General features: G+C 41.0%; 1 protein-coding gene across 2 annotated transcripts in view; it reads left to right on the top strand.

The window, feature by feature from the left end:
• Positions 1 to 6952: 6952 nt before the first annotated feature.
• LOC139474323 (fibroblast growth factor receptor substrate 2-like) overlaps positions 6953 to 23236 on the top strand; it is a 34341-nt gene continuing 18057 nt past the window's right edge. Inside the window, exons 1-2 of one of the 2 annotated variants that reach the window (XM_071257292.1) lie at positions 6953 to 7073; positions 22531 to 22638. The gene's annotated coding sequence lies outside the window, so the exon portion shown is untranslated. The remainder of the gene's footprint in view (positions 7074 to 22530; positions 22639 to 23236) is intronic. The other variant, XM_071257293.1, reaches the window with a different exon arrangement.

Genomic DNA, 23236 nt, shown 5'->3' with positions numbered 1-23236 from the left:
CTCTTCCTCTGCTGGCATCACTTCCTCAACTATACCTCTTCTACTACCACTTCATTTCTCCCACAATCCTGTTCCTCTGAGACCCTCTTCCTACAAGCCTCCCTCCACAACCACATTAGTTCCTTTACACGACCGCTTCTACCAAAAGAGACCCTTTCTCTACAAGACCTCTTCCAATACCGCATCACTTCCTCAACAAGACCATGTTCATTACTGCATTACTTCCTCTACAAGAGGGGGCACGGGCGGCCCAGTCGTCTAAGGCGCCGCGATACTCTGTGCAGAATTGCGTCTAAACATACTTTTTATAGTGCATCCTTAACATTACCCTACAAAAAAAAAACTTCGACTACCGCATCGCTTCCTCTACAAATACCCTTTTGTCTGCCAAGACCCTTATTTCTCTCAAAAGATCCTCTTACGCTAGCACGACCCTCTTCCTCTGCAAAGATCCTTCTTGGTTTTTTTACAAGACCTCTTTCTTCGCAAGATCTTCTTGTTCAACGAAGGCCTCTTTCTCTACCACAAAACTCTACCACTACCAAGACCACATTCCTCGTCGTCTTCCAGAGGTGTTATGTATTGCTTCAACGAACGTCTACTGTAACGCTCCAGGTGTGAAATTGTGTCAATGGGCGTCTAATTCTAATTAAAAACAATATGAGTCTGTTGTTTGGGGCCGGTTCGTGGTTAAAACGTTTGCTCGTCACGCCAAAGGCCCGGGTATGTTGGTACACATTCGTGACCAACTCGTGTTATTCCGGGACAAGCCGAATATCGACTCGTGCCCATCTCATGGCTATTTTGCGACCGGGTTCCGTCTTGGCGAAAACGGGCATACCTAAAACAATTGTCAACTCGTTGTGTAATGGTTCACACATATTTCCCCGTATAAAATATATATATTTCAGATGCGATTTAAAGCAGATCTGGACATGCGGAATTATACAGCATGTTTGAACACATTTAACTGTGTCTTGGGTATATTTTTAGATGCAAGACAGATGTAAAATCAAATATTATTTCTGAGGGATTCTTTGACGAAGAACTTGAAATCATACGCGCATTTTGATTGGTTTGTCGTATTTTCGCACATACCATTTATCGATAGGGGGACGAGTCTTCTTGCAGGTTACGGAAAGGGGCGAGTAGTGACGAATGGTTGGTACAATGTGTGAAGCCCATTTCTGGTATTCCCCGCAGTGATATTGCTGGAACATTGATAAAACAGCGTAAAAACATATTCAGTCACTTTCTCTGTTCGAGATCCTGGGCCGAGCATGCATTACTTAATCGTGACATGTTCTTCCTAGACAGTGACGTAAGCGTTAAGTATACGCTGACGTGCAAACCATGACTTCCGACGTGACCGAAATACAACGCGCCAGCATGCACGTGACTGGCATGTCAATCAAACTTCACATGTCACTCGCAGATCTGAGTCGACATTAAACGGAAGAGGGCCAATTATTTCGAATCCAGGTCAGTGCTCTTCCTGTGCTACAAAGTGGCCTTTAAAACCATATGTATGAGTCGCTATGTTATTTACGCGACGGTTTTCATATTGATTTGTTTGTTGTTTAACGCCGGACTCGGCAATATTCCAGTTATATAACAGCGGTCTTTGTATAATCGAGTCGGGACCAGACAATCCTGTGATTGACATCATGAGCATCGATCCACACAATTGGGAATCGATGACATGCACCAACCAAGTCACCGAGCCTGACCACCCGATCCCGTTAGTCGCCTTTTACGACAAGCAGAGCCGCCTTTTACGGCAAGAATGGGTTGCTGAAGACCAATTCTAACCCTGACCTGATACCACTACTGTATTGTCATGCATCCGTCCAATCGTAGCTGAACAGCTGAACAGAGTTTTTGATACACTAATGTACAGAAAATAGTGCCCCTCCCTTAATGCTTAAAATGCGTCATAGTTTTTATAATCCTCCCCAATGTCCTTGTACATTTTATCATGACCCTTCCCGAACATGTGTGTTATTTTTTTATGAGGCTCTCATATGTTTTGGTGACCCTCCCCTGATTTCCTCTGACCCTCCCACTCCTATAATAAATGACCGGTCCCCAACGGGCGCAAACATAATATTTTTTATAAATTCAGCCAGGCCTGGTCGGTAAAAAGACAGAGCTCAACTCTGAACTTTCAATGATAGCTGACAGTAATTGTTACAGTATACATTGCTTCATTGTTCCTCATGCTGCATGCATGTAACGCACGTGACGCATAAAACGTTTCACCTTTGACCTTTACCCTCAGTTATATAAGGTCATCACATGTTCATGGGTTCAAGTAAACATCAACACCAAATGCGACCAAAGTACTTGTATTGGGAAAGTTCAGTATATCCAGGTTGCATCATCATAATAATAATTGCTCGGTGTTGTTTTAAACAAACACGAACTTTTCTTTCAAACTTATTAGAGTCGGATTTATATTATGTATTTATCATCGTTAACAAAGTTTTGTTTGTTTGTTGTTCAACTCCGCACTCAGCAATATTCCAGCTATATGACGGTGGTGTGTAAATAATCGAGTCTGGATCAGGCAGGCCAGTGATTGATATCATGAGCATTGATCTACGCAATTGGGATTCGATGACGTGCATTGGCCAAGTCAGACAGATTGACCACCCGATCCCGTTAGTCGCCTCTTACGGAAAGTATGGGCTGCTGAAGACCAATTTTAATCCGGATCTTCACGGGATGAGAACTAAAGTAAAAATGGAGGTCAACTATGGTATTGACCGCCTCCGTGGACTAGTGGTAGAGCGTCCGACCGGAGAGCGGAAGGTCCGGGGTTCGATCCCCGGCCGCGTCATACCAAAAGACGTTAAAAGGTGGTACTTGTTGTTACCCTGTCTGGTGCTCGGCATTAAGGGACTAAAACAAGGACTGGTCGGCTCGGAGTCAGTATACTATGTCTGGGTGGGGTATTCATGTTAAACTGCGGCATGGTATCTCAGTGAGCTAGCACTATAAATCGGCATCAGTCCGGACTAGTACAAGAAGTCACACAAACACACACACGTACATGCATGTCGCTATATATAAGTGCAATAATCTTGTATAAACCGAATAAAGACAAACTCTCATTTCTGTCCAAATCAACAAAATAAAGTTCTTCAGGAAGACTCATTAGAGGGACATTCAAACTAAACAGGAAGATACTCAAAACTAAACATGACAAACCAACGGTAGCCGACACAATCAAGGACTCGCGCTCTTCCGTCGTTACTTCCGGTCCGGGCAGCAATGGCGATCTGAATACGATGCGTGGCAAGCATCACGCTGATACGTCTTCCGGTTCACGGGGCGGACACACTTGTGCTTCTGGTTGAATGGTTGAATGTTGAATTCAGTTGGTGCCTTCAGAATAGTTTGTCTTTGCCTGTAATCGCCGAAAAGAACGAATTTCACGCATGTATATTGAAGCTATAAAACAACTATTCGTTAGTGATTAGAAATTAGTGTTTATGTCACTGTCGGTACTGGAGCGTTAAACTGGTATCTAATCATAGTGTTCTTTCGTAGATGTTTTCAGCAAAACATTTACATCAATTGAGGTATTCGTGATTCCTGTTCTCAATGTCATTTAAAGTATCGAAACACCTACAGAAATATCGGAATTGCTTTGGCAAACCTTAAACATCTAGGACAAGGTTTCTTGTAAATTCTATAATGTAATGAAATATCAAATGTGGTATTATATCCTACATGGTTCGTTGTCAGATGTTCCCCTAGAGAGGTATCGTCCCGGAGTTAGACATTTAATATTAATGAGATATCGAACCATGTCCAAGCCCTTCTGATGTGACTCGATGTTTACACGGAAGTTAGTTAGTTTATATGTTGTTTAACGCCGCACTCAGCAATATTCCAGCTATGTGACGGAGGTCTGTAAATAATCGAGTCTGGACCAGACAATCCAATAATTGACATCATGAGCATCGATCCATGCAATTGGGATGTGATAACATGCATCAACCACCAGATCCCGTTAGTCGCCTCTTACGACAAGCATAGTCGCCCCTTTCACAGCTTCTACCCCGGATCTTCACGGGTTTCACGTGGAATTCATGCACGCCTTGTTTAGTTGGTTTGGTCGGCGCAACACCTTCAACTGTGGTGAGAACTTGAAGGCAGCAAAGGCTTTGTTGAATATAAATATACAAAACTGATTCCACTGATGATGTGTTGTCGACGATGTGAGATGAATTTCGGGCAATAATGATAGGTCATTTATATGGTTCAAGACTTCAAACCACGTCAACATCAATGTTCTTCTATTGAAGGAATCTGAAGTTCTCGTGACTTGATTTGCAACTGATGCCTGGCTCTGGAGGCGAAAGTTTATTCTCGATGTTAAGTTTAAACCCAAACGTTCTAAGGACCAAAGAGTTGTGTCCCTTTAGTCGCACAGAGCTAACACGAACAAGCCAAAAAATAGAAAAGCGAAGAATATTCTACGGAGAGATGATCAGCAATCGGGATGTTGGTATATACTGCAATCGGGACCAGCCTCAAACAAAGTATACGTATTTGTTGACACACAGGAACTGATTGAAGTTGTTTTATTAGCTAAGGAACACTAATACAATTTGATTAACCTTTTTATCATTTATTTTCATAGTTATCAGCGTTATTTGAGATGATAAAGCATGATTAATGACTTCTTGGATATCACAAACTGCACCGACTTTCTTAGACTAACGTTTAGTCTCTGAAAATATATAATTTTATGAAAAGAAGCAGCTACATGTATATTGAAAAAGGAGCCCCAGTGAGATGGGAGATTCAGAACCTGAGGAAAATCTAGACTTGCATCATTTAGGGCTATAGCATCACAAAAAGGACAGGGTGGAAGGAAAATAATAGGGCTGAGGGGCCGTGTGACAGGCTACGGCTTCTCGGGGTGAAGGTTTCGATTGAAGGAAGTGCTGTAAAATATTCAGAAATAGCCTGCTACACGCATGCCTGCCAGCTGGGATCTCCATGTAGTCTGCATGTCAGGAGTGTATGCTCAGTTGTTTGTTTGTTTGTTTGTTGTTTAACGCCGCACTCAGCAATACCCCAGCTATATGACGGCGGTCTGTAAATAATCGAGTCTGGACCAGACAATCCAGTGATTGACATCATCAACATCGATCCACACAATTGGGAGACGATGACATGAATCAACCAAGTCAGCGAGCCTGACCACCTGGTCCCGTTAGTCGCCTCTTACGACAAGCATAGTCGCCTTTTACAGCAAGCATGGTTGCTGAAGACCTATTCTACCCCGAATCTTCAAGGGTCTGTGTGCTCAGTGATAGGATGGGTGGGGCTAACCGTTGAGTAGGTAAGTGGGCGAGAAAATATGATTAACGCCGTAGTTTTCTTGGCAGTGGGGGGCGGTCGGGTAGCCTAGGGGTTCAAGCGTTCGCTTGTCACGCCGAAGACCCGGGTTCGATTCCCGACATGGGTACAATGTGTGAAGCCCATTTCTGGTGTCCCCCGCCGTGATATTGCTGGAATATTGCTAAAAGCGGCGTAAGACCATACTCACTCACTCTTGGCAGCGGACTGTGAGGGATTAGGTTTGAATAAGGCAAACACGTGATTAATTACATGAACAACGATCCACGCTGTCGGCGTAAGATGACATGCAACCGGGTTACACACGGTGACTAGCCACCCACCATCCTCTCACTCACCCACCCGTCCGTCCCACCCACTCACCCACCCGTCCGTCCCACCCACTCACTCACCCGTCCGCTCGCCCATGCTCTCCACTCAACCACGACATCGACGACGAGTTCAGACTGGGCACCATGCACGCACGTGGTCACATCTCACAACTCCGTCTACAGGGACATAGTTCATAGAGGTCACCTTGTTAACTATTAATCCGTGTGTTATAAAAGTTTACCAAGAGACTTGTTTTTTTTTATACTCAAAACTGTCAGATATCACTTATCACAATCAGACGAACTATATCTGTACGTCAAACACATCTAACGGCGATTGTTTTCAAGACGACGCTTTGTGTAATTTTCAGAGGCTCGGGCACAGGCAGATTTTTTAACGTTAAACCGATGATTTACGCTGTGCGGTAAGAAAATGGGAATTTGAAATTACTATTAAGAATAGGACGTATTCTTTACATGAAAAACGCGCAGCGAATGAGCGAATGAGTTGGGTTTAACGCCGCTTTTAACAGTATTCCAGTTATATCGCGGCGTGTCAGCTTAATGTGGGGGGAAAGCCCAAAGTGATGCCGGTCTGAGACGTTTACCACTTCGGTAAAACTCACGAGCACGGGTATGGTTCTGACAAACCTAGAAACATAATCGTGGCGAACCGGGATTCGAACCCACAATCATAGGTTCTGGCGTGCCCAAGAGACGCAACTCTGCACAGCGAATCGTGGCACCTTAGTGAGTGAGTGAGTGAGTTGGGTTTAACGCCGCTTTTCGTGGCACCTTAGACGACTGGGCCATTGTGATTGTGTATGGAGGGTGGGTATTTGTATACTTACAGCATATTATAATAATGGTATTGAGTGGTAAATGTCCTAAAACCACTGTAAAATGGGTTAATTAAATCCGAGCGAGATCAGAAATAATTGCGCTTGCTAGTAATTTTATAATGAGTAATTTAAAAAACCCAATAAATTACACCTTGTGTTTTAATCACGTACTTAGCCCGTTTGGATCGAATGGGGACATAGTTTGGGTATTATTGGCCGTGCTTATTTTACAATGCGACGTTATCGTTACAAAAAATGTTTCATACATCGATATGGTTTCACTCCCTTTTGCTCTGGAATTCCCCTTTTCAAAGCTGTGAACATTGCTAAAAATAGATGTAACGTAATGCTAAAAATAGATATGGGGATTCCTTTTGGTGCGCCATCTAGTGGTAGGTCAGCACGAGGTCAGGTAGCAGACAATGGCGGAAGTGCTTTGAATATGGATAAGAAGCTAACTCCGTAGATTTGAAAAGCAGAATTTTAAAGCGATCAGTGAAGAAGATAAGTTGTATAATGTGACAGTTTTATTAAGATAGAGGTAAGAATATTTTTTACATTAATATTGTGAAATTAAATGACTGCCTTGTTAAACGTGTACGCACCGTTTGACATTCTAACATGACCTCATTTGAAATTAAAACATGGGAGATTTTGACAGAATCCCCAATGTGGAAAAATATTTTACGTCGTTCATATCCAACTATTAATTCGCGATCTAAATGCAGTCACTATTATGTATAAGCATTACACTTCAAAGGACGACAACAATCCCTTTAACAGGTTATTTACGTTCAAACAGGTGCCCGTTTTTAATCGCATTCGAACTGTGAGTGTCGTATTGGTCACGTCACAAATATTCATGTTTACAAATATAACAACTCGCAACACATGATGTTAATCGTAGTAGAAGTATTGTGTGTCAGACAGTAGCCATTCTCTTGCAGCAAAGCACAAATGCGGTGGTAGACTGTCATGTTTTACATCTTGATGACAGTTTCCAGTTAGGGCCAGGAATTTAAATACCCTTCTAGTTGTAACACACAAACATCCCTGTATGCCATTATGCTTGGTTTGTTATCACAATTCACTCTGTTCTGTTCACACATGGTACAGGTTGCGGGACGACAGTGAATGATTTTAGTCTCAAAATATTGCATCTTGAGTTTGTCATAATTTAGCAGAATTACAACATAGGCCTTTTAGCATAGTTAAGTGTTATTGTGTCTTTTTCATGGCAATATTTAATACACAATACACTAAGGGTGTACAAGTTATTTTATTTTCAGAGTAAGATATGAAGATGTTATGAATTGTCACAGCGATACAGGCTTCCTTAAAGCTTCCTGCTTTAGTGCTTCAATCTAGGGACCCTCTATATCTAGAACCTTCAATGTTGCGGTCATGCAAAGTACCTCTTGCCTTTAATGCTTATTTCCAAACACTACTGGTACTGATAGAATGTCTGTTGTGCTGGACTAGCAGGTCCCAACCAAAGCATGTTAAATATGATGATTGATATGGCAACAAAACAAAATATCATGCAGGGTTGTTAGGATTACTCATTGTGATGAGTTTCTGTATGTGGTAAAATAATCAACAGTGCCCCAGATTTAGTGTTTCAACATGCTCAAGGGTGGTTGTGCCTTCAATGTTTTGGACCCAGGAAGATCCGGGGTAGAATAGGTCCTCAGCAAGTCATGCTTGCCCTAAAAGGCAACTATGCTTGTCATAAGTGGCGACTAATGGGTTCGGGTGGTCAGGCTCTCTGACTTGGTTGAACTGAAGCATGTCATCATGTCCCATGTTTTGTCTGGTCCAGACTCGATTATGTACAGACCGCTGTCATATAGCTGGAATATTGCTGGGTGTGGTGTAAAACGACATGTGTCAAGTTGTGTACGTTTTGGCTATGATGACGTGACGTATGTCAAGCTGTGTACATTTTGACCATGATGACATGACATGTGTCAAGTTGTGTACATTTTGGCTATGATGACGTGACGTATGTCAAGCTGTGTACATTTTGACCATGATGACGTGATATGTGTCATGTTGTGTATGTTGGCTATGATGACGTGACGTATGCCAAGTTGTGTACGTTTTGGCAATGATGACGTAACATGTGTCAAGTTGTGTATGTTTTGACCATGATGACGTGACATGTCAAGTTGGTTACGTTTTGACCATGATGACGTGACATGTGTCTAGTTGTGTACGTTTTAGCTATGATGACGTGACATATGTCAAGTTGTGTACGTTTTGGCTATGATGAGGTGACATGTGTCAAGTTGTGTATGTTTTGACCATGATGGCGTGAAGTGTGTCATGTTGTGTACGTTTTGACCATGATGACGTGACGTGTGTCAAGTTGTGTACGTTTTGACCATGATGACATGAAGTGTGTCATGTTGTGTACATTTTGACCATGATGACTTGACATTTGTCAAATTTTGTACAATTTTATCCTGAGGGAGTGACATATGTCAGGTTGTTTATGTTTTGACCATGATGACATATGTCAAGTTGGGTACACTTTGACGATGATGACTTATGTCAGGTTGTTTACGTTTTGACCATGATGACTTATGTCAAGTTGGGTACGTTTTGACCAGGGTGACGTAAAGTGTCAAATTGTGTACGTTTTGACCATGTTGACATGACATTTGTCACAGTTTGTTTATTGACTTGACTGTTGACATGACATGTGTCAAGTTTTAACATCTTGACTTGACCCGTGAAGATCCGGTAATAGGTCTTCAGCAACCCAGGCTTGTCATAAGATGCAACAAACGGGATCGGGTGGTCAGGCTCCCTGATTTGGTTGATGCATGTCATCATATCCCAATTGCATGGATCGAGGCTCATGATACTAATCACTGGACGTCTCCATGTTGACATGATATTTATCAGGTTGTGTACATTTTGGTCATGTTGACATGATTGACATGTGTCAAGTTTTGTACATTTTAACTATGATGACATGATGTTTGTCCGGTTTTTGTACATCTTGACCATGTCCTGTGCCATTTTCGACTCCCTGCATCATGTGTCCTCTCCCTTCCGTTTCATGCATCACATGTCTTCTTGCTGTAACAGGCGACTTTGTCGTTGGAGGTGACTAAAGCCTCAGTCACACAGACAATGTGACCGCGATGCAACCTCCTGGCAACCAAAATATTTGACAATCGCAACGAGGTTTCAGGGGTCTCTGAAAGGTTTCACTGAGGTCGCTGAAAACTTCCAGAGCGGTCGCAAAACCCATTCGGTCGCAACCAGTCTTTTGAACATGCACAGAAGACTGGCTGCGCGCAACCGATTTGGTCACTAGGAGGTTTCATTGGTCTCCTAGAGGTCCCCAAGTGGTGTTATTTTAATCGCTGATTGGTTTCCACGGTGTGGCGATCAGTTGCGTCTACACAAGGGTGTTGACTCTTTGCAACGAGTCACGACCTATCAGTGATGAGGCAGTGATCAACCGACGCTTTATCGGTGACTGGTTGTCGATCAGTGGTCAGTGACAAAGTGGTTTCCAAGCGTGCGGCGATCATTCTCCGTTGGTTTGCAACATGTCACCGTCTGTTACATTACAGCATCATTTTGTCAAAGGTACTCAGAGAGTTCACATCCATTATTTCCATTCATCACTATGGAACGTAAAGGCAGGAAAACAAAAGAACCAGAAATTGTAGAAGATACAGTAGAGACAACTGCTGTGAGGAAGAAGAGCCTGAGATGTCCGATGTTGACGGGCTCCATTCAGAGGTAACCCACGAAATCACCACGACTTTCTCTCTCCAACTCTGCCATCAGATTTTCATAGTCTCCTAGCTGTGGCCTTCTCGCGATCCAAGATCTCAGCCAATACTGCCTTCGTCTTGTCCTTCTCATTCTTCTGTACATCATCATGGCAGCTACTGCAGCATTTTTATTTATTCTTTGCGGGCGGAGCAACTGCAACTGTTCTGCTGTTAACATCTTGACAACTTGCAAAGAAATGATTTGATTCAGAAAAGCACCCTTTTTATATGCACTATATTTTGATCGGTGATCGATCGGCAACTAGTCATCTAACTAGTCGTTAAGTTGCAACAAGTCACCAGAGATTCACTGACTAGTCACCAATCAGTATCAACAAGTTGTAGACATTTCGCTGTACCTGCGGTGAACAGTTGCCAATCAATCACTGACAAGTTGCAAAACCTATCGCTGATTGATCGGCGGTCATACCCTAATTTCAAATATGGGCAGAAGTAGTTGCATCGGTTTCAGCGATCGCCATTCGGTCGCAAAGGAAATTAGTCGCCAAGAGGTTGCATCGTGGCCGCATTGTCTGTAGCTTAACAGGATCAGGTTGTCGGGCTCGCTGACTTGGTTGATGCAATTGTCATCGTATCTCAATTGCGTGGATCGATGCTCATGATGTCAATCACTGGATTGTCTGGTCCAGACTCGATTATTTACAGATCGCGTCTGGACTGGACTGGACTGGTCGGCTCGGAGTCAGTATACTGTGTCTGAGTGGGGTATTCATGTTAAACTGCGGCATAGTATCTCAGTGTGCTAGCACTATACAATCGGCATCAGTCCGGACAAGTACATGCAGCCACACACACACACATACATGTGCATGCACGTAGCTATATAAGTGCAATAACCTTGGACACGACGTTAAACCCTATTTCACCTCACCTCAACAGTTGGCATCTGTCAATCGTTTGCTTCAGATGGCACAAAAACGTTAAAAATTATGGAATAAAGGTGCCCCTTGATTTAAATACTCCCAAGGATTCAACATCGATGATGTAAACGGACATGACCCTTAGTTTAGAACACTGCCTTTTCTCACATCGTGTTGAGGGTTTAGTTCTGGAAGGAGTGTAATGAAGCCACCAGTTTGTGGTACAATGGACCAACATCATCTTGACCCACATCTTGGAGAGGGGTTGTTCTGGAAGCTGTGTAATGAACCCACCAATTTGTGATATCTGTACCTTGCAATAACATCACAACCATGGCTCCAACATAAAGCTCCAAACAAATTGAATAAGTGCTGTCCCCACTAAATATAGCCTGCGACCAAGAAGTCTTTCTCTGGCCTGTGTCTCCCAGCGCTTCTACCACTGCAGGGTTAGAAACTAACAGTTTTCCTCCCCTAGTCCTTATAATGATAACATATAGCAAAACCCTTAAAAAGGGCAAATTTCTACTAGTCCTTATGATACCTTTACCATTGGGCAGTTTGGCAAGGACTGTAGGACTAGTGCCAATTTCTAACCCTGACCAGAGCTGCAGTGTTAGAAATTAAGGTTTGTTTCTATAATATTTATACCTAGGGACAACAGAAGCCTTAAAGGGCTGTTTGATTGGGGGTGTTTTTTTTTTGGTGGGGGGGGTTCTTTAAATTTCAAGATGCTATGTAGAAATTTCAATGTATGTTTCTTGAAATCTTAACGCTGTATATTGAAATTTCAAAGAAAAAACAAGCGGCCCTAAATGGCTGCCGCCAGGGACCCCAACAATTTCTAGTCTTTACCACCAAGGTTATAAAACATGAAAAGGACCCCATGACTTTCATACAATATATTGACCCCTGTGATCTGACGTTATATTGACCCCTGTGATCTGACGTTATATTGACCCCTGTGATCTGTTAACTAACTTCATATATAGTAGTAGGTAAAGTAGCATGAAAGGTGAGCACTGCCAGTAACCCAATAACAGTGATCAGTTGATGCCCATACCCCATCAAGGTGCTGAAAATAACTTGGCTGATATTCATGGCTAGCAGTGGCTGTCTAACTTGGTCAAGTTTGTCCCGAGGTGTCAGACAGTCATGCTTGAACCAGTGGGCATGTGACTTCAACAACTAGGCCAGTAAATTCATGTTTGTGACTAGGTGTGACTATTGGTCCGGACTATTGGTCACTATTGTGATAACTATTGATATAGAAAGAAACTATTGCGATAACTATTGCTATTGAAAGAAACTATTGCAATAGCTATTGATATTGAAAGAAACTATTGCGATAACTATCGATATTGCAAGCAACTATTGCGATAGCTATTGATATTGATAGAAACTATTGCTATAACTATTGATATTACAAGCAACTATTGCGATAAATATCAATAGTTTTCAGTGGATCATTTTAGATGATCTAAAATCTTAGAGTTGAATTAAACCTTGGAACTGAAGTTTCCTTTGAATTTGAACCATAACAACAAATAAAAAGTAAAGTTTGAGATATGACTGATTTGTTTTTTCTTTAATAATTTAAGAAAATGAAACTTCCACATTACCATGTGTAAATAACTACCACTCATGATCAAAAGAAAAACAAATTTGAACAGCACTGCATGTATTTTATTGATATGGTAAGTACAATCGAAACTATTGATATTCCTAACTGAAATCAATACAATTGATCAGAACCTGATTTATTAATTGATTTATTAACTTTAAGTGCTTACCAATAGCAATATATCGATATTTCGATTTATCGGGACATCCCTATTTGTGACATACTATCTCTTTCTGTTTCCGGCTTAGTTTACGAGAAAAATATGCAAGGTAATCTTAATCCCTGGACGTAAAACAATGCCTAGCAGAACAGATCTCAAGTTTCAAATTTGTACTGACCAAGTTTCTCATCACCCGTTCGTTTACCGGAATTCGCTGAAGGGTTACGGTGTAATTTTTGTCTGCGCAGAATATTCAATTTTTTTTCCCCAAACACTGAATCCGCTAGAGAGGGGTGTGCATTATACTTGGGTGTGCACTCTACTCAAGAAAATATGGTATATGCAATAGCTTGATCACAGCTAGGGCCCTCTATGATATAGATCACAGAGATCGTTAATCGCTAACTAAATATCGATCAATTATTGATAAATATAGGTGAAGGAAATTTTATCAAATATACAAGAAAGTCCAAAAAGAAATCAACAGATTTCATGCCACTTGCTAGCTGTGACACATTTATGCAGGGATTACTTTGTGAACGTTTCAGATATGACAAAAACAGTTGCTTTCCGTCTGCGACAGTTGACATTACTGACAATGACAAGTCTCTTTTGGAAAAACTAAACTTTATTTCATCGCAATAGTTTATGTGAGTTATTATCGATGATAACAGTTTCAAATCGATAATTCTCAATATTTCTTTCCATCGCTGGTCATTCCGATTATCAATCTTTTTAACCAGCTGTCATTGAACTTTTTTTTATTGGAAATTCAAAACTCAAGAGTGATCTATCAACTTAAAAAAAATTGCAATATATAATATAAGCTTAATAATATTAATATCATAAAGGGAGTATTTCAAAGGATACAATATCTTTTATGTTTATGAATTTTTATTTTTTAAAATTTTTTTTTATCATGTTGAAACAACAGTCGGCAATATTCCATATCTTACTATCACGGTGGCCTGTAAGTGAAAGTATCACGGCAAACCGATGGTTGATCGCTAATCCATCGGGGTACAGTGTTTCAGTTTTCACACAGTGCACTGAGTACATGAAGATCTCGTCTGGAGATGGTCTCCTGACCTGGTGAATAGTCTTCTTTAGGTATATCTGTTTTATAGCCCTGGGCAATATTTTTGAGACATTGATCGGTCATGTCAAGGGTCAATGACCATGGTCGTGGCCTGATAAAAAGTTTTACTACAGGTCACTGAGACTTTGTATGTGTTGCAGAAATAGACAGTATGAAATGATTTCAAAACTTCCCTGTCCTGATTACATTTTAAACAGAGATCCAAGTTCATAGATTACATGACCAAATAAATTAAGCAAAGGTATCATGGTTTAAATTTGCAGAAGTCAAAGTTTTTTGCCTCTAGTAATGCAAAGGAGTTTGTCTCGGCATTAGGGATGGGACGAGTCCAAATTTACTACCCGGGTACCCACCTCCCTATTACCCGACCATACCCGGGTACCCACTGTAGGTCTAAGGAGATGTCTCAAAATGTCCGATTGGGAACATTTTTAGGATAGACCTGGCAAAACGTATCTAGATACATGTATTAAACAATCTGGTCATTCATACACTGAAGTTGAATTAAGTTATATCTGTATTCAACCATATGAAAAATCAGAAGGAATGGGTGCATAGTCAGACAGAAATGCGAACATTAGTGACTTGTAGTGCAACCATAGAGTTCTAGATAATTTTTTCATTAAACAATATATCCCGTGACTAACCACGGGTCCGGGTAGTCATGTGGGTACCCGGGTCCTACTCAGTACCCACCCGACCCGGGTACCCGAGTTACCCGTCCCAGCCCTACTCGTCATCTATAAATCTATTGGCCACTGTCAAGTTTGCACAACCTTTTAATGGCTTCTGGCATATCCCAGCAATTAACACGAAGTGTGCCACTGGCACATATATCAGGAGTATCTAGTTCCTGTACAGGTTCAGGTAGTGTAAAAAGTCGTCCATATACACCCAGTGTTTGACTTCATTTTAAAACCCAACAAGACAGTCGGGCAGGTGACCAGAAAGTGTTGCTTGCCCATCTTCAAAGCTACCTGCCTGCATTCAGACAGTATTAATATTGACAAATCGCAAAAAAATAAGAGATAAATTGCATCTTGATTCAGTTGAATTAATGCAAACAATTACTTGAGAATCTACAAGGAATAATGATAAAACTGTATCTTTAAGGAATGGAGAGTTACAAGGGTATTCCCCTACTTAGAACACATCCTTACTTTTACACTTTGACAAAACATTCTCTTGTCCAAAAGGGGCGGTCGGGTAGCCTAGTGGTTAAAGCGTTCGCTCGTCAGCCCGACAACCCGGGTTCGATTCCCCACATGGGTACAATGTGTGAAGCCCATTTCTGGTGTCCCCCGCCGTGATATTGCTGGAATATTGCTAAAAGCAGCGTAAAACCGTACTCACTCACTCACTCTTGTGCAAAATATTTGAAAAGTGAACCAGTACTCTTTGTAGTCTGTATTTATACTGGGTGAGTCGCCCTTGCAGCATGGACAAGAAATGCATTCTCTGCCGCTGTTGCATTACTATTAGCATGTAATAACAAAAATAGCCTATCAACAAATCTGTACTGCTATTACACCCTCTGGTTATTAAAAGTGTTCCTTGTCTATCCTGCTGTTTGCTTTTAATGCAGTTTACTAATTTTGTTCAAAATTTTATTCAATAACTCGGAGAACCGTGTGTAAGCTGATAAGCAGATCACACCAAGTCACCATTGTTTACAGCAAACGCGATGAGATTACTGCTAATGACGACTTGAAATGAACCTGACTTGACAGAGACTTGATACATATATCCTAACTGCCATACTTTGGCTCATTAAAAGTCATATCTGTTGTCGGTTGATTACTGGATGTCAGTATGTTGTTTTCGTGATGGAAATGTCACCGCTACACGAAACCTTCATCATGTTTATGTTGTGATAGCTGATTGGTTCATTTCAAATTGTGACACATCAAACTGTTCTATACGTAAATAATAACCGCTAATTTACCAAAGTACTACACTTAGGATTATTTATGTTTTAATGTATATCATACAAGAGCTGCAATTAAAATAAAAAGAGGGGGCGACGGTGGCCCAGTCGTCTAAGGCGCCGCAATTCGCTGTGCAGAGTTGCATCCCTTGGGCACGCCAGAAACCTATGATTGTGGGTTTGAATCCCGGTTCACCCCGATAATGTTTCTAGGTTTGTCAGCATCATACCCGTGCTCGTGGGTTTCACTGAAGTGGTAAACGTCTGAGACCTGCATCACTTCGGGCTTTCCTCCCACATTAAGCTGACACGCCGTGATATACCGTATTCGACGTAATAAGCGCCCCGGGCGCTTTCAAAATTAGAAATAGAGGGCTCTTATTTGAATATTATTTTGGTGAAAAAACAGAGTTGAAAGATAAATTTCGTGGTTTATGCTGACTGCCTGAAATGTTTATATATGACAGATATATTTTTCAAGAATTTAATTGCCCATGATTGAGGGTGCCTATTACCCACGAGTGCGTATTAAATAGGAATAGATAGGTCTCGTGTACATTGATCAAATGGAAGGGGTGCTAATTGAGATTGTTCACTAGCCAATATATTAGTAAATATCACCGTGGGCGCTTATTAGAGCGGGGCACTCACTCACTCACTCACTCACTCACTCACTCAAATAAAAATAAAAATAAAATAAAACATGCTATTCCTGGTACTATAAAATGTTTCAGTTATAACCCTAGGCACGTCAGAAACCTATGATTGTGGGTTCAATTCCCGGTTTGCCGGTTGTGTTTCTAGGTTTGTCAGCACCATACCATACTCGTGGGTTTCACCAAGTTGTTAAACATCTCAGACCTGCATCACTTTGGACATTCCTCCCACCTCAAAATGACATACCGTGATATAACTTGAATACTGTTCAAACTCACGCACACCAAGAATATTTGAAATAAACCAATTGGATCATGATTCACTAAATCAATTTTAAGTGAACTTACTCCATCTCGGAATGCCGCCTAAACAGATGTATCACGGTTCACGCATCTGTATGTATAGCCTCTTGTCTCCAGAGGGCATCTGACATTGGTCATTTCATCATAATACTGACTCATGAAGATCTGGGGTAGAATAGGTCTTCAACGCTTGCTGTGAAAGGCGACTATGCTTGTTGTAAGAGGTGGTCAGACTCGCTGACTTGGTTGATGCATGTTATCATATCCCAAATGCATGGATCGATGCTCATGATGTCAGTCACTGGATTGTCTGGTCCAGACTATTTACAGACTGCCATCATATAGCTTGAATATTGCTGTGAGTGGCATTAAAAAACAAACAAACAAACAAATAATTATGATACTACCAGGTGCCATGGTGTCCTTGCTATCAATGCTTCAAACACATAGTGATTACCTACCCCCCAAATCCTGACTATGGCCTTGTCATAGGAGAATCTATTTCCTCTGTATTATTGTCAAGGAAGACCTGACAGCTAATAATGACAGAAGTCGTTATGTGTTAAATGTTTTACTCAGTAACTGTGCCGATGAGAAACATAACCAAAAACCATTTGGAAACATCTTTTCAACTCTTTGACTGATTGAATAAAAAAAATAAACTGCAAGGTCAATGTAACTGATCTTCAGGTCAAAGGTCAATAGTGAATACTTACATGAATGGAGATGATCATTTTCTTCTAATAATACAACAAAATTTAGGATCATAATGAACAAGAAATACAGTGTTGCAAATTCCTTATTTTACCTACAGCATTTGTGTTGAATTTAGTATTGCTGGAATATCGCTAAAAGCATCATAAAAAACATACTCACTTCTCTGGGCAAACAAATTTGGGGTAATTCATGTTCAGGGCTAGTATATTTTACTGACTACAAGCCTGAGAGGCTGACGAAGCTGTGTATTTCTAAGCTGTGGCTTTCCCTGCCACTGCCGTTATGGCCATATATCAGTGTTATTGCGTGGTAGCTACCAGCATAAACACTTTCTCTACAGTGCAACGATGAAGTCACAAGGACAACCTCGAATGCTGGCTAAATATAGCAAATGAGTTTGGGCCAGTATCTATATATAACTGATCAATAATTCTCTACTGATTAAGAGTCTCTTAGTCTTATGAATAACCAGCGCTAACATCAGTGTGATCAACAGATGCTTGAGGATGTTAGAACTCATCTGGCTCTTATTATGATTATGAGGGTTATTTACTCAAAGCCAACATTAAGGGGATAATATGTGTTTACCATGTTTATTGATAACTGAAAATTCATAACTACAGTGTTTGAAATAACTTCAAGACCCAACAAGACAGTCGGGCAGGTGACCCATAAATGTTGCCGGCCCATCTTGGCAGGCAACATTTACAGGTCACTTGCCTGACTGTCTTGTTGGGTCTTCAAAGATACCTGACCCGTGAAGATCCGGGGTAGAATAGGTCTTCAGCAACCCATGCTTGCTGTAAAAGGCGACTATGCTTGTCGTAAAGGGATCGGGTGGTCAGACTCGCTGACTTGGTTGATGCATGTCATTGGTCCCAATTGCGTGGATCGATGCTCATGATATTAATCACTGGATTGTCTGGTCCAGATTGGATTACTTACAAACCGTGGTCATATAGCTGGAATATTGCTGAGGGCGGCATTAAACAATAAACCAACCAAACCAAATCAAGGATACCTGCCCGCATTCAGACATTAGAAATATTGAAAAATCACTAAAAATAAGAAACAAGTCGCATCTTGATTCTGTTAAAATAATGCTAACAATTACCATGATAACTTGAGAATGTACGAGGAGTTATAATGAAACTTAATATGTAACTTGGCTTAATATTATCTGCCAGACAGTCAGGCAGGTAGATGAAAATTTTATGCAGCCCAACAGAAAAGTTGATGAATGTAAAGTTTCCCCTTGTCTGAGAAGGCCGTATCACATGAGTATATGATAACTGGAAGCAACAACAGTTTACATGACAATTGATGAATGTAAAGTTTCCCTTTGTGTCTGAGAAGGCCGTATCACATGAATATAGGATAACTGGAAGCAACAACAGTTTACATGACAGTTGATGAATGTAAAGTTTCCCCTTGTGTCTGAGAAGGCCGTATCACATGAGTATAGGATAACTGGAAGCAACAACAGTTTACATGACAATTGATGAATGTAAAGTTTCCCTTTGTGTCTGCAGTGGTCTGAGAAGGCCGTATCACATGAATATAGGATAACTGGAAGCAACAACAGTTTACACGACAATTGATGTATGTAAAAGTTCCCTTTGTGTCTGAGAAGGCCGTATCACATGAGTATATGATAACTGGACAACATGCTGGAAGCAACAACAATTTACACGACAATTGATGAATGTAAAGTTTCCCTTTGTGTCTGAGAAGGCCGTATCACATGAGTATATGATAACTGGAAGCGACAACAGTTTACACGACAATTGATGAATGTAAAGTTTCCCTTTGTGTCTGATAAGGCTGTATCACATGAATATAGGATAACTGGAAGCAACAACAGTTTACATGACAGTTGATGAATGTAAAGTTTCCCTTTGTGTCTGAGAAGGCCATATCACATGAGTATAGGATAACTGGAAGCAACAACAGTTTACATGACAATTGATGAATGTAAAGTTTCCCTTTGTGTCTGAGAAGGCCGTATCACATGAGTATAGGATAACTGGAAGCAACAACAGTTTACATGACAATTGATGAATGTAAAGTTTCCCCTTGTCTGAGAAGGCCATATCTCATGAGTATTGAATAACTGGAAGACAGCGCAGTATTGATTCCTTGAAATCATTGACCTGTCCCCCCTGTAACCTACAAGTACTCGATATCTGGTTGGACTGTGAAGCACCCAGGCAAAAACTAGCAATCTACTTATGTTGTGTAGAGACGAGGCTTCAAGCCCAACCTTCACCTCAGCAGAGCAATCGGCCTTCACTGGATTGTTTACCAGCATCTGTAGAGTGCATGCAGTGGAGCAGGGTACAGCTGACTGTCGCAACAGGTGAATGTGGCAGAATACAGCTGTTTGTTTGTTGTTTGAGCAATATTCCAGCTATGTGACAGCAGTCTGTATATTATCGAGTCTGGACCAGACCATCCAGTGATTGATATCATAAGCATCGATCCACACAATTGGGATGATTCATCAACCAAGTCAGCAAGCCAGACCACCCGATCCCATTAGTCGCCTCTTACAACAAGCATAGTCGCCTTTTAAGGCAAGCATGGGTTACCACTTTACCGGCACTTATTTTCACGGGTCAGGCAGTCTAATTGAACACCTATGACATTTGATATGCAGTAAACGTGTATGTGTTATATGGAATATTACATTATGCAGAGTTTCTTATTTGTGCATTTATTAATTTTTTTATCCAGTTATGTCCTTTGATCTTCACATAACCCTGTCTATTTGATTGTATTGCATTTTCAACACCGTCCTCTCAGCAATGTTGTCTCTATAATTTCCTCATAGAATTCTGTTCTGAGTTTAACATGTTAAATATGGCTATCATATTAAAAGTGTAAATTTAAAAAATTGCTTTCCAATTTTTGCGTGTATCATTGTTAAATTTGTAATACATAAAAATAATGCACATTATATTTTACTTGGTTTTGTGGTAACTTGCAGATAACAGGCAGATAACTTGTTCTTTCGAATTTGTAGGGGCGGGGAGATTTGTCATCTTCTGTTTTTTAAATCTCAAAATGCTTACTCATTTACCAATAGAGTGATGAACAATCTCATTAAAATCAGATCTTAGTTCTCGCTACCGCTAAACAAAGGTCTGAGGACATCCCATTATGGGTCACGGTAGACCGACCTTGCACGAACCTTGACCAACCAATGGAATGACCAATCAGAAGGAAGCTTTCAAATTGATGACTACGCTTCGAAACATATTTTGACAAATTCTCGATTACAAATTGTCTTCAACCTTGGATGTATAAGATAAGTTGTGAATGCCTCTCAATGATTGGTTAACAAAACTCGTGGTCACACTTTTCGTACCTCTACTGAGCTGGAGATGCATGTAACATTGTAATTTAATGAACAAGCTGTGAGGATGTCTGATGGGTCGACACTTTTCTTTCCTAGCTGGTCATTTATTTACACTGATGCAGTGTTGTGTGACTTCTTTAATCTGATATAATACAGATGTCATGATAACTTTACCTCACATATTGGTACATATCATGGACCCGTGAAGATCCGGGGTAGAATAGGTCTTCAGCAAACCATGCTTGCTGTAAAAGATGACCATGCTTGTCATGAGGTGACTAACAGGATCGGGTGGTCAGGCTCGCTGACCTGGTTGATGCATGTCATCGTATCCCAACTGAGTGGATCGATGCTCATGCTATTAATCACTGGATTGTCTGGTCCAGACCCGATAATTTACAGACCGCCGTCATGTAGCTGGAATATTGCTGAGTATAGCGTCAAACAACAAACCAAAAGAAACATACCATGTATACTTAAGTCATGATGCAATATGTATGGCGATATTCGCACCCCTAAACAAAGATCTGAGGACATTCCATTACAGATAGTGTACGAGTGACCTTTCATGAACCTTGTCCGCCCTTTGAAATTTCTAACAAGAAGTCAACATTGGCCAATCAGAGAGCAACTTTTTTTAGTATTTTGGCACTAGTTTCAAACTGGCAACTTCCGTTCCTGACTACACTTAAAAAAATATTGACTCAACAGAGCTACAGATAAGCTGCGTATTTCCGCAAAATACCCCTCAAAACTATCCCAAACCCAATTACTTTCAATTAACTTGCGTACAGAAACGCATATATTAAATGATAAACTCAGTGAAAACAGCACGCGTACATACCAATGAAGCTTTTTTAGCATGCGTACCACAGAGCTAATTTCCGAAACACAATTATGAGCCAATTTACTTTCCGAGGTGGTATGTGGGTAGGTGTATCGTGTATTGTCAGGCAGAAATTCATGATACATCAGTGAATTTTGATAGCCCTAAAATATAATCTTTTTTTAAATTTCCGGTGAGCTGCAGAACCTGTGACTGTATTGTTTTTCTGCTAAACATGAACCTGAAGATGTGTGAAATGTTCTTATTCCAGACAAGCCTTCTGATCCGTGAAGATTCCGGGGTAGAATAGGTCTTCAGCAACCCATGCTTGCCGTAAAAAGTGACTATGCTTGTCGTAAAAGGCGACTAACAGGATCGGGTGGTCAGGCTCCCTGACTTGGTTGATGCATGTCATCGATCCCAATTGCGTGGATGGATGCTCATGATATCAATCACTGGATTGTCTGGTCCAGACTCACTCACTCACTACAGACTGCCGTCATATAGCTGGAGTATTGCTGAGTGGGGTGTTAAACAACAAGCCTTCTGATGAACAGGCCATGTGACCATGTGAGATTGATATGTGAACAAACTTGTTCATATGTGCCATGTGTGTGAACTGAAACTGGGTTGATCTGTTTCAGGGATGCCGATGTTGTGTGCAGATGTAGTCGGCAGCCACGGGCGTTGACGGAACACACAAGTATGAAGATACACCAGTACAGTACAGCACTGTCACAAAGCCACGTCAGGTGACCATCAGCACTCAGGGCCTTGATATTCAGAATCTTGGTGTTCGGGGCCTAATGGCCTTAGTGTTTAGAATCTTATGGCCTTAGTGTTCAGAGCCTTATGGTCTTAGGGTTCAGAGCCTAATGGCCTTAGGGTTCAGAGCCTTATGGTCTTAGTGTTCAGGGTCCTTTGGCCTTAATGTCCCCAGACTTAATGTTCAGAATCTTAGTGTCCAGGGCCTTATGGTCTTAATGTTCAGAGCCTTAGTGTTCAGGGTCTTATGGCCTAAATGTTCAGAGCCTTAGTGTTCAGGGCCTTATGGCCTAAATGTTCAGAGCCTTAGTGTTCAGGGCCTTATGGCCTAAATGTTCAGAGCCTTAGTGTCCCGCCTTCAGGTTTTACTTTCAAGTAAGACCTGCTTTGAGATTTTATTTTTTTAAACATGTTGAACAATAAAGCAAGACCTAAGGTTTTACTTTGAATAATTATTAAGAGCTGCTTTGTGGTTATACTTTTGAACTCTATGATTTAATTTGCATCTGATATTTTTTTATCCCCCACCCAATGAAGTTGGTGTTGGATATAGAAACGGTCTCCGTCCGTCTGTCATGTTTCGTT

Source organism: Haliotis cracherodii, unplaced genomic scaffold (assembly GCF_022045235.1).
Source record: "Haliotis cracherodii isolate W230 unplaced genomic scaffold, xgHalCrac1.p SCAF_3, whole genome shotgun sequence".
Taxonomy (NCBI): Eukaryota; Metazoa; Mollusca; class Gastropoda; order Lepetellida; family Haliotidae; genus Haliotis; species Haliotis cracherodii.
This window is presented reverse-complemented; position numbering and strand designations above follow the sequence as displayed.